Consider the following 17,745-nt stretch of genomic DNA (forward strand, 5'->3'; position numbering starts at 1 on the left):
AGATCAAAACACTGACAGAATCCATGGATGGCAGGCTTTTGAGTGTCCTTGCAAAGAAAGGTGGCTATATTGGTCACTGATTTGTTTTTGTTTTGTTTTTGAATGTCAGAAATGTATATTTGTGAATGTTGAGATGTTATATTGGTTTCACTGGTAAAAATAAATAATTGAAATGGGTATATATTAGTTTTTTGTTAAGTTGCCTAATAATTATGCACAGTAATAGTCCCTGCACACACAGATATCCCCCTAAAATAGCTAAAACTAAAAACAAACTAAAAACTACTTCCAAAAATATTCAGCTTTGATATTAATGAGTTTTTTGGGTTCATTGAGAACATGGTTGTTGTTCAATAATAAAATTAATCCTCAAAAATACAACTTGCCTAATAATTCTGCACTCCCTGTATATATATATATACACTCAAAAGCCTGCCATCCATGGATTCTGTCAGTGTTTTGATCTGTTCACCATCAACATTGCGTGCAGCAGCAACCACAGCCTCCCAGACACTGTTCAGAGAGGTGTACTGTTTTCCCTCCTTGTAAATCTCACATTTGATGATGGACCACAGGTTATCAATGGGGTTCAGATCAGGTGAACAAGGAGGCCATGTCATTAGATTTTCTTCTTTTATACCATTTCTTGCCAGCCACGCTGTGGAGTACTTGGACGCGTGTGATGGAGCATTGTCCTGCATGAAAATCATGTTTTTCTTGAAGGATGCAGACTTCTTCCTGTACCACTGCTTGAAGAAGGTGTCTTCCAGAAACTGGCAGTAGGACTGGGAGTTGAGCTTGACTCCATCCTCAACCCGAAAAGGCCCCACAAGCTCATCTTTGATGATACCAGCCCAAACCAGTACTCCACCTCCACCTTGCTGGCGTCTGAGTCGGACTGGAACTCTCTGCCCTTTACCAATCCAGCCACGGGCCCATCCAGACTCACTCTCATTTCATCAGTCCATAAAACCTTAGAAAAATCAGTCTTGAGATATTTCTTGGCCCAGTCTTGACGTTTCAGCTTGTGTGTCTTGTTCAGTGGTGGTCATCTTTCAGCCTTTCTTACCTTGGCCATGTCTCTGAGTATTGCACACCTTGTGCTTTTGGGCACTCCAGTGATGTTGCAGCTCTGAAATATGGCCAAACTGGTGGCAAGTGGCATCTTAGCAGCTGAACGCTTCTCAGTTCATGGGCAGTTATTTTGCGCCTTGATTTTTCCACACGCTTCTTGCGACCCTGTTGACTATTTTGAATGAAACGCTTGATTGTTCGATGATCATGCTTCAGAAGCTTTGCAATTTTAAGAGTGCTGCATCCCTCTGCAAGATATCTCACTATTTTTGACTTTTCTGAGCCTGTCAAGTCCTTCTTTTGACCCATTTTGCCAAAGGAAAGGAAGTTGCCTAATAATTATGCACACCTGATATAGGGTGTTGATGTCATTAGACCACACCCCTTCTCATTACAGAGATGCACATCACCTAATATGCTTAATTGGTAGTAGGCTTTCGAGCCTATACAGCTTGGAGTAAGACAACATGCATAAAGAGGATGATGTGGTCAAAATACTCATTTGCCTAATAATTCTGCACTCCCTGTATATATATATATATATATATATATATATACATATGTATAGATTTATCAAACTGGTGTAAAATAGAACTGGTTTAGTCGCCATAGCAACCAATCAGATTCCACATTTTATTTTTCAAATCTCCTTTGGAAAATGAAAGGTGGAATCTGATTGGTTGCTATGCGCAACTAAGCCAGTTCTACTTTATACCAGTTTTTTTTTTCTTTAGCCGCTTCCTGCTCTGCTATGTACATGTGTAGCACAGTGTGTCAGCTATATAGCTGATACATTGCTGAAACTGACAGGACTGGAACTAGCTCCAATTCTGCCATTTTAACCCTTAAAGGGGTTGTCTCATTAAGGACAATGAGGGCATATTGCTAGGATATGCCCCCTTTGTCTTATAGGTGCGGGTCCCACCACTGAGACCCGCACCTATATCGAGAACAGAGCTCCACAAGTAAAGGAGGGCGCACTGCGCATGCGCAGCCGCCCTCCATTCATTTTCTATGGTGCTAGCGAAAATCGGCTCCATTGAAATGAATGGGAGTGGGGGCCACGCGCTCTCATTCACTTCTATGGGGATCTGGCTTGGTGGTGGCCGTTCTCGATATAAGTGCGGGTCTCAGCGGTGGGACCAGCACCTACGGTATAAGACAATGGGGGCATATCCTAGCAATATGCCCCCATTGTCTATGATGAGACAACCCCTTTAAGATGCTGTGTGTGATCATTACAAACACAATGCACATGAAACGATGCTTTTCTTATTAGGTTAATGCAATTATTTTGGGGGGGGGGGGCAAATCTGAGTTTGCTATGGGGCCCCATCATTTCTATGTACGCCCCTGTCTGCTGGGAAACCTTGAATCCTGACATGCTTTGATGTCTATCACCTACTTAAACATTATTGTAAAACAAGTACACCCATCATGGCAACAGAATTCTCTAATGGCAGTGGCCACTTTCTGCAGGATAATGAGCCCTGCCATACTGTAATACTCCTTCAGAGGTCTTGTTGAGCCCCTACTGTCATGTTAAAGAAAAAACATACATTTAACTTAACTTTAATTTTTTTTATAGATTCCCATGTCTCAAAGATGCCTCCAGAAGACGTCATCCATTGGCCATCTATCCCCATAGGTTTTTATCATCTGCTCTGATGAAGTGTAAGGTCACCTCTTATAACTAGGCTTTTGGTTATGTCTCTTCCTTTAGGATTTCCCATTGATATTGCCTTATGTGGATCTGTGGCAGAAGGAATTGTATTACAGCTGTATGTGTAAAATAAGAGACCACACTACTAAATCATTTATTATCCAAGTGTTCAAATTATTTCAGAAAAGAAAACACAGACACAATGAATAGAATCTAATAGTATTTATTCATATCAATTAATACATTTGTACTAATTTACCCATCCAGGACAATTTAAGATTTACTGCATAATAAGGTGTGAACCAGACGAAGGCAAAACATAACCCCCCTGTGGGGGGAAAAAATTCCTTCCTGACCCCAAGAATTGGCGATCGGCTAATCCCTGGTTCACTGCAGTGATGACCCTGGATGGGGGCCCTGTCACACAGATGTATCTATAACAGTCTATATTATAATCTATGTTCTATCTTATATATAATCTATTTTATCTAATGTCTGTATTATTATCCAGATACAAGTTATAAAGCAGATAATATAAGAAATATCTGTTACTAATCTGCTTTATAACTATAGTATATAATCACTTTACCTTATAGCTAGGGTTTATCTTATACTCCTTAGTATGTACTCTATATATCCTCTATACTACATTTATACTACCACTAGAACTAGTAAGCTATGTTTTTTTTTGTATTTTTGTGTTTTTTTCTAGAATATCTCTATGCTCTATATATCATATTATATCTAAAAGGGAATATTCTAAATCGGTATACATATCATATTTATCTTAGGGTACATAAACATCACTGCAAATATATATGTATATATTCCCAATTTCTTTAAGGTAATTTTCTTGGGAGATTTAAAAAAAAATGTTATAAATAACAGAGGACCATTTCTCACCTACACTGCCGTATTGCTGATTGGTGAATGGGCCTTTCCTAGCATTTCTGGGCTGTGGAACTGGCAAAGGAAAGAACAGTAGGGACCAAAACAGCGTTGAAATGGCAGCTATGGCAGATCGTAAGTAAGGATCCTTTGCTATTAACAATATTTTCTGTCCCATTTACTAATCTACCAAGAAAACCCTTATAAAAATACATTTTTTACATTTTTATATAATTATTAAAATGAAATCTACCTTATTTATGAAATAAAAAAATGCTGATATAAGATATATATTATAAAACCTATAACTCTGAAGATAAATTAAAACAAAAACTAATCTTGGTCTTTGCCTTTCAAATCCTTACTGGAAGGCAGGACCCGGTGCAAGATTTTATTTTATTTTATCTAAGATATTAGAAATAACAAAGACTCAGATGAACCCTGCCACTGCTCTGGTACCTGAGCCAAGCCAATCACTGTCCTTGGGGTTGACCCTCCTCACCCTTTAATGGGAGGAGCTGGCAGTTCCTAGCATTTCTGGGGTGTTGAGCAGGGACCAGAAGTCCAGAGCAGTGGGGATCAAAGCTGCAGGAGAAGGGCAGCGGAGGGGATTGGTGGAGGTAAGTAGAAAGTCTTTGCTATTTTCAACATCTTCTACCTGTCATGTTGACTATGATAGTTGAGCCAAACATAGCATGCTATAGAGAAGGAGCATATATATATATATTTATATATTTAAATGTCTGCTCATTCTGGGCTGTGAAGTCCCAGGGGGGATGTCCTATGAGTGATTGACGGCTATCTCTGTGCGCACATATAGGGCAGTCTGTCAGTCACTGATAGGACCCCCTCCTTCATGTCAAAGCCCAGAATGAGCAGGAATGTAAATCAATGAAATACAAGTTATACTGAATCTTTTCATATAAAACAATATATGAATCTGCTCAGCTCCTTCTGCTCTATAACATGCTGACTGCAGACATATGCTGACAGGTTGACTCTAAAATCTATGCAGTAAACCCTCATTTATTTTTATTTATTTTTTCCACTTAAACTTACCTTACCTAAGAGAAAAAGGTAAGTTATATAAACATAAAATATGCTTAGTACGAGTATATTAAATAATAACTCTAACTCTGTAAATAAAGGGAGTGATCCTGGTCTTTGGCCATCTCATAATCCTTACAGAGAAGTAGGACATGGCAGAAGATATTTCTTCTTCATCTACTTCTAGAGATGTTAAAAATAACAAAGAATCATTCCTCACCTATACCAATCCCCTGCCACTTCTCTGGTACTCACTACCTGTACATCCTGTCCTGGCTGAACATCCCAGAAATGCTAGGAATGGTCTGCTAGGCCAGTGACTTGTCTTAGGGGGGTGACATGCTTTATCTTATGATTGAATGACTGGGCCTTTCCTAGCATTTCTGATGTGTGAAGCCAGGACACGAAATGCGGAGCAGTGAGGACTGAAGCATGGATTGTGTGGCAGCTATGGGGGATCACTGGAGGTATGTAGTGCTTCGTTGTTTTGTTTAACATCTTTGGCCCACTTTAAATCTACCCAGAATACTCCTTAAGATTAAAATGTTTTCTTTTACACTAAACCTACCTTACCTAAGCTATATATATATATATATATATATATATATATATATGACTATGAACTAAATAAATTCTATAACCCTGTGGAAGAAAGTAGTAATCCTGGTCTTCGCCCTTCTCATCATCCGTCTAACTGGAAGGCAGGACCTGGTGCAAGATGTTTCTTCTTCATCCACTTCTTGGTCTTCATTTCCCTCTTCACTTTCTTCTGCATCACTTTCTTCACTGTCCTCTTCTTCTTCCTCTCCTTCCATTCCTTCTTGATCTTCTTCCTCTTCATCTTCGTACTCTTCTTCATCACTTTCTTCCTCATCTCCAAATTCTTCTGTATCTTCTTCCTCTTCTTCATCTGCTTCTCCATCTGACTCATATCCTTCTTCATCCTCTTCCTCTGTATATGACTCTAGTGAAAGATGTTCCTAGAAACACAATTCAATCAGATTAAATACTGTAAGATCTACCTCATGCTTTTCTACTTAAAGGGCTTCTGTCACCCCACCAAAGTCTTTTTTTTTTTTTGGCTACTTAGAATCCCTATACTGCGATATATCAATCTATAATGCTATTACTCATTTTGGTTCAGTAGTTAATTCAAAAAACGGACTTTTATAATATGCAAATTACCTGTCTACCAGCAAGTAGGCGGCTACTTGCTGGTAGCAGCCGCATACTCCTTTCATAAAGAGGCCCCATCCTCATGTTGATTGACAGGGCCAGCGAACGCGCTCGTCCTCTGCTGGCCCTGTCTGTATTCAAAATCTGGCGCCAGTTGGACCAGGCGCACTGAGAGGAGGCCGCTCGCTCAGCCGCTCCTTCCTCAGCGCGCCTGCGCCAGGTGTAGATGTGACCAAAATGAGTAATAGCATTATACAGGGTGGGCCATTTATATGGATACACCTTAATAAAATGGGAATGGTTGGTGATATTAACCACTTCAGCCCCGCTAGGTGAAACCCCCTTCATGACCAGAGCACTTTTTACACTTCGGCACTACACTCCTTTCACCGTTTATCGCTCGGTCATGCAACTTACCACCCAAATGAATTTTACCTCCTTTTCTTCTCACTAATAGAGCTTTCATTTGGTGGTATTTTATTGCTGCTGACATTTTTACTTTTTTTGTTATTAATCAAAATGTAACGATTTTTTTGCAAAAAAATGAAATTTTTCACTTTCAGCTGTAAAATTTTGAAAAAAAAACGACATCCATATATACATTTTTCGCCAAATTTATTGTTCTACATGTCTTTGATAAAAAAAAAAATGTTTGGGCAAAAAAAAAAATCGTTTGGGTAAAAGTTATAGCATTTACAAACTATGGTACAAAAATGTGAATTTCCGCTTTTTGAAACAGCTCTGACTTTCTGAGCACCTGTCATTATTCCTGAGGTTCTACAATGCCCAAACAGTAGAAAACCCCCACAAATGACCCCATTTCGGAAAGTAGACACCCTAAGGTATTCTCTGATGGGCATAGTGAGTTCATAGAACTTTTTATTTTTTGTCACAAGTTAGCGGAAAATGATGATGATTTTATTTTTTTATTTTTTTCTTACAAAGTCTCATATTCCACTAACTTGCGACAAAAAATAAAAAATTCTAGGAACTCACCATGCCCCTCACAGAATACCTTGGGGTGTCTTCTTTCCAAAATGGGGTCACTTGTGGGGTAGTTATACTGCCCTGGCAATTTAGGGGCCCAAATGTGTGAGAAGAACTTTGCAATCAAAATGTGTAAAAAATGACCGGTGAAATCCAAAAGGTGCACTTTGGAATATGTGCCCCTTTGCCCACCTTGGCAGCAAAAAAGTGTGACACATCTGGTATCGGCGTACTCATGAGAAGTTGGGGAATGTGTTTTGGGGTGTCATTTTACATATACCCATGCTGGGTGAGAAAAATATCTTGGTCAAATGCCAACTTTGTATAAAAAAATGGGAAAAGTTGTCTTTTGCCAAGATATTTCTCTCATCCAGCATGGGTATATGTAAAATGACACCCCAAAACACATTCCCCAACTTCTCCTGAGTACGGCGATACCAGATGTGTCACACTTTTTTTCTGCCAAGGTGGGCAAAGGGGCACATATTCCAAAGTGCACCTTTCGGATTTTGCAGGGCATTTTTTACACATTTTGATTGCAAAGTTCTTCTCACACATTTGGGCCCCTAAATTGCCAGGGTAGTATAACTACGCCACAAGTGACCCCATTTTGGAAAGAAGACACCCCAAGGTATTCCGTGAGGGGCATGGCGAGTTCCTAGAATTTTTTATTTTTTGTTGCAAGTTAGTGGAATATGAGACTTTGTAAGGAAAAAAGAAAAAAAAAGAAAAATCATCATTTTCCGCTAACTTGTGACAAAAAAGAAAAAATTCTAGGAACTCGCCGTGCCCCTCACGGAATACCTTGGGGTGTCTTCTTTCCAAAATGGGGTCACTTGTGGCGTAGTTATACTGCCCTGGCAATTTAGGGGCCCAAATGTGTAAGAAGAACCTTGCAATCAAAATGTGTAAAAAATGGCCTGCGAAATCTGAAAGGTGCACTTTGGAATATGTGCCCCTTTGCCCACCTTGGCTGCAAAAAAGTGTCACACATGTGGTATCGCCGTACTCAGGAGAAGTTGGGCAATGTGTTTTGGGGGGTCATTTTACATATACCCATGCTGGGTGAGAGAAATATCTTGGCAAAAGACAACTTTTCCCATTTTTTTATACAAAGTTGGCATTTGACCAAGATATTTTTCTCACCCAGCATGGGTATATGTAAAATGACACCCCAAAACACATTCCCCAACTTCTCCTGAGTACGGCGATACCACATGTGTGACACTTTTTTGCAGCCTAGATGCGCAAAGGGGCCCAAATTCCTTTTAGGAGGGCATTTTTAGACATTTGGATCCCAGACTTCTTCTCACACTTTCGGGCCCCTAAAAAGCCAGGGCAGTATAAATACCCCACATGTGACCCCACTTTGGAAAGAAGACACCCCAAGGTATTCAATGAGGGGCATGGCGAGTTCCTAGAATTTTTTTTTTTTTTGCATAAGTTAGCGGATATTGATTTTTTTTTGTTTTTTTCTCACAAAGTCTCACTTTCCGCTAACTTAGGACAAAAATTTCAATCTTTCATGGACTCAATATGCCCCTCACGGAATACCTTGGGGTGTCTTCTTTCCGAAATGGGGTCACATGTGGGGTATTCATACTGCCCTGGCTTTTTAGGGGCCCTAAAGCGTGAGAAGAAGTCTGGAATATAAATGTCTAAAAATGTTTACGCATTTGGATTCCGTGAGGGGTATGGTGCGTCCATGTGAGATTTTATTTTTTGACACAAGTTAGTAGAATATGAGACTTTGTAAGAAAAAACAAAAACAAAAACAAACAAAAAATTTCCGCTAACTTGTGCCAAAAAAAATGTCTGAATGGAGCCTTACAGGGGGGTGATCAATGACAGGGGGGTGATCAATGACAGGGGGGTGATCACCCATATAGACTCCCTGATCACCCCCCTGTCATTGATCACCCCCCTGTAAGGCTCCATTCAGACGTCCGTATAATTTTTACGGATCCATGGATCGGATCCGCAAAACACATGCGGACGTCTGAATGGAGCCTTACAGGGGGGTTATCAATGACAGGGGGTGATCAGGGTGATCACCCCCCTGTCACTGATCACCCCCCCTGTAAGGCTCCATTCAGATGTCCGCATGATTTTTACGGATCCATGGATACATGGATCGGATCCACAAAACACATGCGGACGTCTGAATGGAGCCTTACAGGGGGGTTATCAATGACAGGGGGTGATCAGGGTGATCACCCCCCTGTCACTGATCACCCCCCCTGTAAGGCTCCATTCAGACGTCCGCATGATTTTTACAGATCCATGGATACATGGATCGGATCCACAAAACACATGCGGACGTCTGAATGGAGCCTTACAGGGGGGTTATCAATGACAGGGGGTGATCAGGGTGATCACCCCCCTGTCACTGATCACCCCCCCTGTAAGGATCCATTCAGACGTCCGCATGATTTTTACGGATCCATGGATACATGGATCGGATCCACAAAACACATGCGGACGTCTGAATGGAGCCTTACAGGGGGGTTATCAATGACAGGGGGTGATCAGGGTGATCACCCCCCTGTCACTGATCACCCCCCCCTGTAAGGCTCCATTCAGACGTCCGCATGATTTTTACGGATCCATGGATACATGGATCGGATCCACAAAACACATGCGGACGTCTGAATGGAGCCTTACAGGTGGGTGATCAATGACAGGGGGGTGATCAGGGAGTGTATATGGGTGATCACCCGCCTGTCATTGATCACCCCCTGTAAGGCTCCATTCAGACGTCCGCATGTGTTTTGCGGATCCGATCCATGTATCCATGGATCCGTAAAAATCATGCGGACGTCTGAATGGAGCCTTACAGGGGGGTGATCAATGACAGGGGGGTGATCAATGACAGGGGGTGATCAGGGAGTGTATATGGGTGATCACCCGCCTGTCATTGATCACCCCCCTGTAAGGCTCCATTCAGACGTCCGCATGATTTTTACGGATCCATGGATACATGGATCGGATCCACAAAACACATGCGGACGTCTGAATGGAGCCTTACAGGGGGGTTATCAATGACAGGGGGTGATCAGGGAGTGTATATGGGTGATCACCCGCCTGTCATTGATCACCCCCTGTAAGGCTCCATTCAGACGTCCGCATGTGTTTTGCGGATCCGATCCATGTATCCATGGATCCGTAAAAATCATGCGGACGTCTGACTGGAGCCTTACAGGGGGGTGATCAATGACAGGGGGGTGATCAATGACAGGGGGTGATCAGGGAGTGTATATGGGTGATCACCCGCCTGTCATTGATCACCCCCCTGTAAGGCTCCATTCAGACGTCCATATGCTTTTTGCGGATCCGATCCATGTATCCGTGGATCCGTAAAAATCATACGGACGTCTGAACAAAGCCTGACAGGGGGGTGATCAATGACAGGGCAGTCATCAATGACAGGGGGGTGATCAGGGAGTTTATATGGGGTGATCATGGGTGATCAGGGGTTTATAAGGGGTTAATAAGTGACGGGGGGGTGTAGTGTAGTGTGGTGTTTGGTGCGACTGTACTGAGCTACCTGAGTCCTCTGGTGGTCGATCCTAACAAAAGGAACCACCAGAGGACCAGGTAGGAGGTATATTAGACGCTGTTATGAAAACAGCGTCTAATATACCTGTTAGGGGTTAAAAAATTCGGATCTCCAGCCTGCCAGCGAGCGATCGCCGCTGGCAGGCTGGAGATCCACTCGCTTACCTTCCGTTCCTGTGAGCGCGCGCGCCTGTGTGCGCACGTTCACAGGAAATCCCGGCCCTCGCGAGATGACCCGTATATGCGTCGTCGTGCGCAGGGCTGCCACCTCCGGACCGCACATCTGCGTTAGGCGGTCCAGAGGTGGTTAACTTCCTGTTCGTGGCACATTAGTATATGTGAGAGGGGAAACATTTTTTAAGATGGGTGGTGACCATGGCGGCCATTTTGAAGTTGGCCATTTTGAATCCAACTTTAGTTTTTTTAATAGGAAGAGGGTAATGTGACACATCAAACTTATTGGGAATTTCACAAGAAAAACAATGGTGTGCTTGGTTTTAATGTAACTTTACTTTCTTTACTTACTTTTCTTTCATGAGTTATTTGCAAGTTTCTCTTTGTTTACAGCCATTGACATGTTTCCGAGGTTAACACGTGCGGAGCAGATAGAAATGATGTTGATGTCTGGTAAATGCAGTAACCGGGTCATTGCAGCAGATTTCAATGCAAGACAGCTTACGAGACCACCCATCTCCCATGCTACAGTTAGCAAACCGCTTGTTAAGTTTCGTGAAACTGGTTCAGTGTTGGATTTGCCAAAATGTGGACGCATAAAATCTGTCACTAATGAAGAAACATCAGTGGCTGTCCTAGCTTCATTCAGCAAGAGCCCACAGCGTAGCACTCGCCGCATGTCACTGGAGAGTGGCATTAGTCGAACATCCCTTCGACGGATATTAGCTACTCACAAATGCCCCCCCTACAAACTCCAGCTACTGCAGCATCTCAACGAGGATGACCCAGATCGGCACACTGAATTAGCAGAATGGGCAAAACCATAATTGGAACAGGACCCTCAGTTTACGCAGAAGATTTTGTTCAGCGGTGAGGCAAACTTTTATGTGAATGGGGAAGTTAACAAACAAAATCACCGCTATTGGTCTGACACTAACCCACATTGGATAGATCCCTCCAAGACTGTTGGAACCCAAAAATTGATGGTAGGGTGTGGTATATGGGGTACAAAGATAGTGGGGCCATTCTTCATCAATGGAAACCTCAAGGCCACTGGATATGTGAAATTGCTACATGATGATGTGTTTCCCTCTTTATGCACTGAAGCTGGCACGTTCCCTGAGTTTTTTCCAGAAAGATGGTGCACCACCACATTATGGGTGTCAGGTCCGAGCATTCCTAGATGAACAGTTTCCTGAAAAGTGGATTGGTCGTCGTGGGCCAGTTGAATGGCTCCCAAGGTCTCCTGATCTGACCCCCTTAGACTTTTATCTTTGGGGTCATCTGAAGGCAATTGTCTATGCAGTGAAAATACGAGATGTGCAGCCCCTGAAACTACGGATACTGGAAGCCTGTGCTAGCATTTCTCCTGCGGTGTTGCTATCAGTGTGTGAAGAGTGGGAGAAGAGGCTTGCATTGACAATCCAATACAATGGGCAGCACATTGAACACATTTTATAAGTGGTCAGAAACTTGTAAATAACTCATGAAAGAATAAAGTTATGTTAAAACCAAGCACGCCATTGTTTTTCTTGTGAAATACCCAATATGTTTGATGTGTCACATGACCCTCTTCCTATTGAAAAAACAAAATTTGGATTCAAAATGGCCGCCATGGTCACCACCCATCTTGAAAAGTTTCTCCCCTCACATATACTAATGTGCCACAAACAGGAAGTTAATATAACCAACTATTCCCATTTTATTAAGGTGTATCCATATAAATGGCCCGCCCTGTAGATTGATATATCGCAGTATAGGGATTATAAATAGCCAACAAAATTTTTTTACTTTAGTGGGGTGACAGAAGCCCTTTAAAGAATGTTTGGTCATGTGCAAGGTAACTGCCATATTGACAATGACCTCAGGAAAATGATTGCTCATCATGTTACTGCTCAATATAATAAAGTATACATAATAAATTAATCTTATTCATCCTATGGATTATTGTATAGGATGTTATTTTATTAACTAAATTCATTTCACCAGTGTATAAGACAATGGAGGGTGAAATACAGATCTATATAAAATATTGGCAAATTTTTCAATGTTTCATTCCTAATGCAGCATTTCACATCACTTACTTCATCCAAGAAGATCCTTATGCCATCATCCAGCTTCATGAAGATGGGCTACAATATAACAGGTAAGAATTAGCTCCTCTCTCACTGTTATTATCTCCATTCTTCCAGAATACTTTAGAATGTAGAGAAATAGAGGCTCTTACCCCGTCCACAGAATCATCATTGCCGTCTTCATCCTTAGGGACAGAAAAAGATAAAACAGATTGTGAGTAACTATTTATATTAGATTTTCAGAGGGAATCAAATATTTTTCCATATTTTTCTATAGTTTATCATTGGAGCAGTGGTAGGTATAATAATTGCATTATCTCTTAGTTCTTCTGCATACAATTATGGTGTCTTAAAGGGGATGCAGAAGTATTCTAATGGGAGGCCCAATCATTTATCCATTCTATTAGCCAGAATGTAGTTTAAAAAAAAGGACAGTTCTCTGGAGGAATCTGTGGATGGTGAATTATTAGGATAATGTGTGATTCCAAAGGGCCCCTAGTGTAAAGAACAAATCCTAAGACAGCGGATGGTGTAAGACCCACTTCATGATCAGCTAGTCATAGGAGAGAATGGCCCCTGAACATGGCTATAGAGATCAGACAACCCCTCTATCACCAACAGTAAGATATAATAAGGATCAGTGTTTTTCCAATTAAGCCTCAATTATACATGATTGGTAAAGTGTCACTTCTGTAAACATTAGATATAATAAAAACTGACAAATTATCTCTCTCTCTCTCTCTCTCTCTCTCTCTATATATATATATATATATATATATATATATATATATATATACCCCTTAGATAATATATCAGGTGCAGTTCCTTAGTTGATCCTGGACCCAGATCTGCAGATACAGAAAAGTAGAAAAAGAGGCAGCACTCTGACTTCAATGAAATTTACTGAAAGCGGAGTGTTGCCTCTTTTTCTATCTATCTGTATATCTATATCTAGGGGACGACTCATTTACCATTTTGTGCGCCAGTTTCAGGTGTAGAAAAAAGTCTCAATGTAACACATCTCGGAAGCTTACTTAAATTTAGAAGCAGCGCTGGATACGCCAAAGTTATATAACTTCAGCAATCCACCACCAGCGATGAGGCTTTATTAAGACCGGCGTCTAAAAAGCCATGTCTAAATATATATGCCCCACTGTGCCTTATAATAATTATTTGAAACATCACTTACGTAGCATTCAAGGATCTTCATTCCGTCTTCTCTTCTCTGTCCAAACGGGATTGAATATTGTAAATTAAAAAAAGTTATAGATAAATTAGAGAGTTATATAATATTATCTGGTGTGAAGTTAATGAACCTCAGCAGCGGTCCCCTTAAGGGAGTAGGTTCGATCTCCTGAACGAATTTATAAACAGAAAATGCGGGAACCGCGCTCTAACAAACAGGGATCTTACGTCTTAAGATCCCGAGGGTATTGCACCATTTGTTCTATTCCTTCTTGAAGGTATCCGTGTCCGGGGTTTTGGATTCCATGGTTGGTGAACCTTTATAAGACCTGTGGACCAGCAGGAGGCGGTTTATACATCTGTTCGTACGAACATTATTTTCGCCTCTGCGAGCTGGAGTGGACGTCCGGTCTTCTGTGGTTGCAAGGTTCAAGAACTGACATTAACTGATAGATAAATTAGAGATGAAAATTATGAAACTGCTGCCTATGTAACAAATAAGCAGATGTAGTATACTACATGAGGAAACCCGATAAACACAGATAAACAGGTCAATGAGATCTGTCCCAGAACTGATCACACACTCCTTCTGGTCTACAATGGTGTAGACAGATACAACTCCAACATGTCCAACTGGTTACAGTGGTGACTGGGGGCAACCGCTGCTTCTTTTACCTCACCCAAATACCTAAACCCACCTCCCGCTGCCTTCCTCCTGGCAGGTCCAGCTGGCAAACCTGATACACTTCAGGCACCTTCCCCTATTAGCCCAAAGCCAAATCTGTTGGTTGACTCAATTTCTCTACACCCACTGCTGTATCACAATTTATTTCCTTAGATATCCTCAAAGACATTAGACAACCCATTAAAACTGGTCCAATTTGCGATAAATAAAAATCTAATGGTTATTACCTCTGGATATACAATGTAATGTGAGAAATATGAATATCTGCTGATATCACTTACTTCTTCCTCAAACAGCCGAAGCATCTCTCTCATGTCCTCCATAGCGGTGACCTAGAACAGAGCAGATTCTACTTAGCAAATAAAATATTAGTGTTCAGTGATAAATTATATCTATAAATTATATAAAACATAATTATACTGCCTAATAGTGTATTAAATGGGAATTATCTAAGTAATAGTCTAAGTTTTAGGCTAAAGTTATATCCACATACGGCAGGAAGCCTAAGGGTACAGTGTATTTAAATGGCAGATTTTCTATGTAGATTTTATCATGTTTTTTCATATATTTTATGGAATCTGCTTAAAATCTGCCCTCCATTACTGTTAGTGGTAATTATGTATCGTATGACCCTTTTTGCTTTGGAGAATTAATGAATGGAGATAATTTATGTGTGGACTCATGGATGCAGAACGGCTGCGGACCCATTCATTTCAATGGGGACACAAAAGATGTGGACTAGGCCGTCTGAATGAGCCCTAACACTGAGGGGGCACAGAGAGGGCATAACTACTGTGAAGGGGGCACAGAGAGGGCATTACTACTATGAAGGGGGACATAGAGGGCATTACTACTGTGAAGGAGGAACAGACAAGGTATTACAACTGTGACAGGGGCACAGAGAGGGCATTACAACTATGAAGGGGGCACAGAGAGGGCATCACCACTGTGACAGGGGCACAGAAAGGGCATTACTACTGTGACTGGTGCACAGAGAGGGCATTACTACTGTGAAAGGAGCACAGAAAGAGCATTACTACTATGAATGGGCGCAATATGGGCCTAATTTTAGTGAGGGGGAAAACTGAAGGCATAACAACTGATAGGGGCACAATGTTTTACCCGCCCCAGGTGCCAAACACCTTAGGCACGCCACTGCTTCATTCATTAAAATTTTGCAGGTATGTGCTCTGGCCCCTGCCTCATATTAAAGAATACCCTCCCTTACCTGGCGATACAAGGACAAATTAGTTTTTTCAAAGATTTTATTTAGGTGAGGGAGGGGGTGTGTAAAAAATCTGCTGTGGGGCCCAGCCAGTTCTAGCTATGCCCCTGGCCCCTTTTGTCCAATAGGTGTGGTTCCCGTCTCTGAGACCCACAGCTATCTCATAATCAGAGCTGTTAAAGTCCTGGGGGGTCACCGCACATGCGTAGCCGTCCTGCATTGATTTCTAGGTGAACCCTGAAAATAGCCAATCGTTTGCTCGGCAATTTCCGTTGGCCACATAAAAATGAATGGAAGTGCAATGCGCTTGTGCGGCCACTGCTTCTATTTACTTCAATGAAGCCAACGGAAATATCTGAGCCAGTATTTGGCTATTTTTGCTGGTCCAATTGATATGAATGGAGGGCGGTCATGCATGATGGTGCGCCCTCTGGAACTCAGAGGTGGGACCCACATCTATCAGACAATGGGGGCATAGCCTAGCAATATGCCCCCATTGTCTGAGATGGGAATACCCCTTGAAGTCCAATAGAACCCATTATATATAAAGTATTGATAAGAATAGAAGGTTTTATATAAAAATAACATTTTCCACACCTTAACATATTGACTCTTTATTTGTATCTAAAGGAGAAATGAAAGTCAACACAAACATGGCCATTACCTCGTCCTCCTCAAAGGAATCCATGCTGTTGTCGCTCTCCATCTACATACAAGTTGAATGAAATGTAACAAGATGTTAAGGAGTTAAATACAGTGAAATGAATATGTTATATAGGACAAATAGCAGTTTAAGGCCACTTTCACACAGTCAGTGTGTTCTCAGTATTTTCTCAGTATTTATAAGCCAAAACCAAGAATGGAATGATTTGGACCTGCCCCTGATATTAGGTTACAAATACTGACACAAAATACTGACCAAAATATGTCCATGTGAACTTTCCAATATATTTTCTGTACCAGGTCCTCATGGATTTCTGCTGCAGAAGGTACAGATATAAGAGCAGATTATGAGGCTCTTGTGTCCCAATAGCTCATCATACAGCACCCCCTTTATGTATTCTTAAGAATCTAGTGACCCCTGTCTGTCAACTAATGTCAGATGCTTTCCCCATAGAAGTAAATGAAGAGGTGGCTCTGCTTACTCTCTGCCCCCCCTTTAAAGTTTACGAAAGTTTGGCCACATTCGAATAGTGCAGATGTAATCACTATTCTGTATCTATATTTGTAAACCAATAGATTAATTTGATTTTCTTTCTCTGAATTACTCCCAACATTATGGCTACAAAATAGTGATCAAATCTCTACTGTGGGACAGTGATCTCATGGGAAGAGCTGAGTTCCCACTATCCGACTGACTTGAGTGTGGCCCTGTCCATTAAAGTGTATGGGAGTTACAGAAAGAGACATAGATATACCATAAATGTGTAAGCCTGGAATACCCTGTAAGAAGAGCTTTAGTGCTATTACCCCCAACATCCTAACCGGAGGTCACTACAAGAAACCTGCCACTTTTTATCTCCTAATTCACTGGATTTAGGTTCCATTATCTGAGATAATTATATGAAGAAGAAACAATCCCATTAGAATATACATTACACAATGAAGAGGAGGAGAACGCTATATACAATGAGATCCAACCATGAATGGTCCTGCTCAGTACAGATGATGGGAGTAGACTGTCCTGTGTGTAGTGTGTGATGTACAGTATATAGAGCAGCACTTACTGATAGACGTCCAGCAGAATCGGGTAGAAACCTGTAAAGGTGCCTGTGGGGCTCAACAGACGCTCGTCGCTCGGTCGGGAAATCAGCAGTTTCTGCACAATCTCCTGAAAAGGGCAGTTAATATTCAAATCAAACTGTGCATGTGCCAGTAGTGACCAATCATATGCCAGCTGCCAATCATATGCCAGTCCCATGACCTCTGACCTCCAGCCAGCTGCATTTCATACTGTAAACTGGCAATACCTATAATGCCCTCTGACATGAAGGAATCAATCAGATGG

Source organism: Bufo gargarizans, chromosome 5, assembly GCF_014858855.1.
Source record: "Bufo gargarizans isolate SCDJY-AF-19 chromosome 5, ASM1485885v1, whole genome shotgun sequence".
In the NCBI taxonomy this organism is placed as follows: domain Eukaryota; kingdom Metazoa; phylum Chordata; class Amphibia; order Anura; family Bufonidae; genus Bufo; species Bufo gargarizans.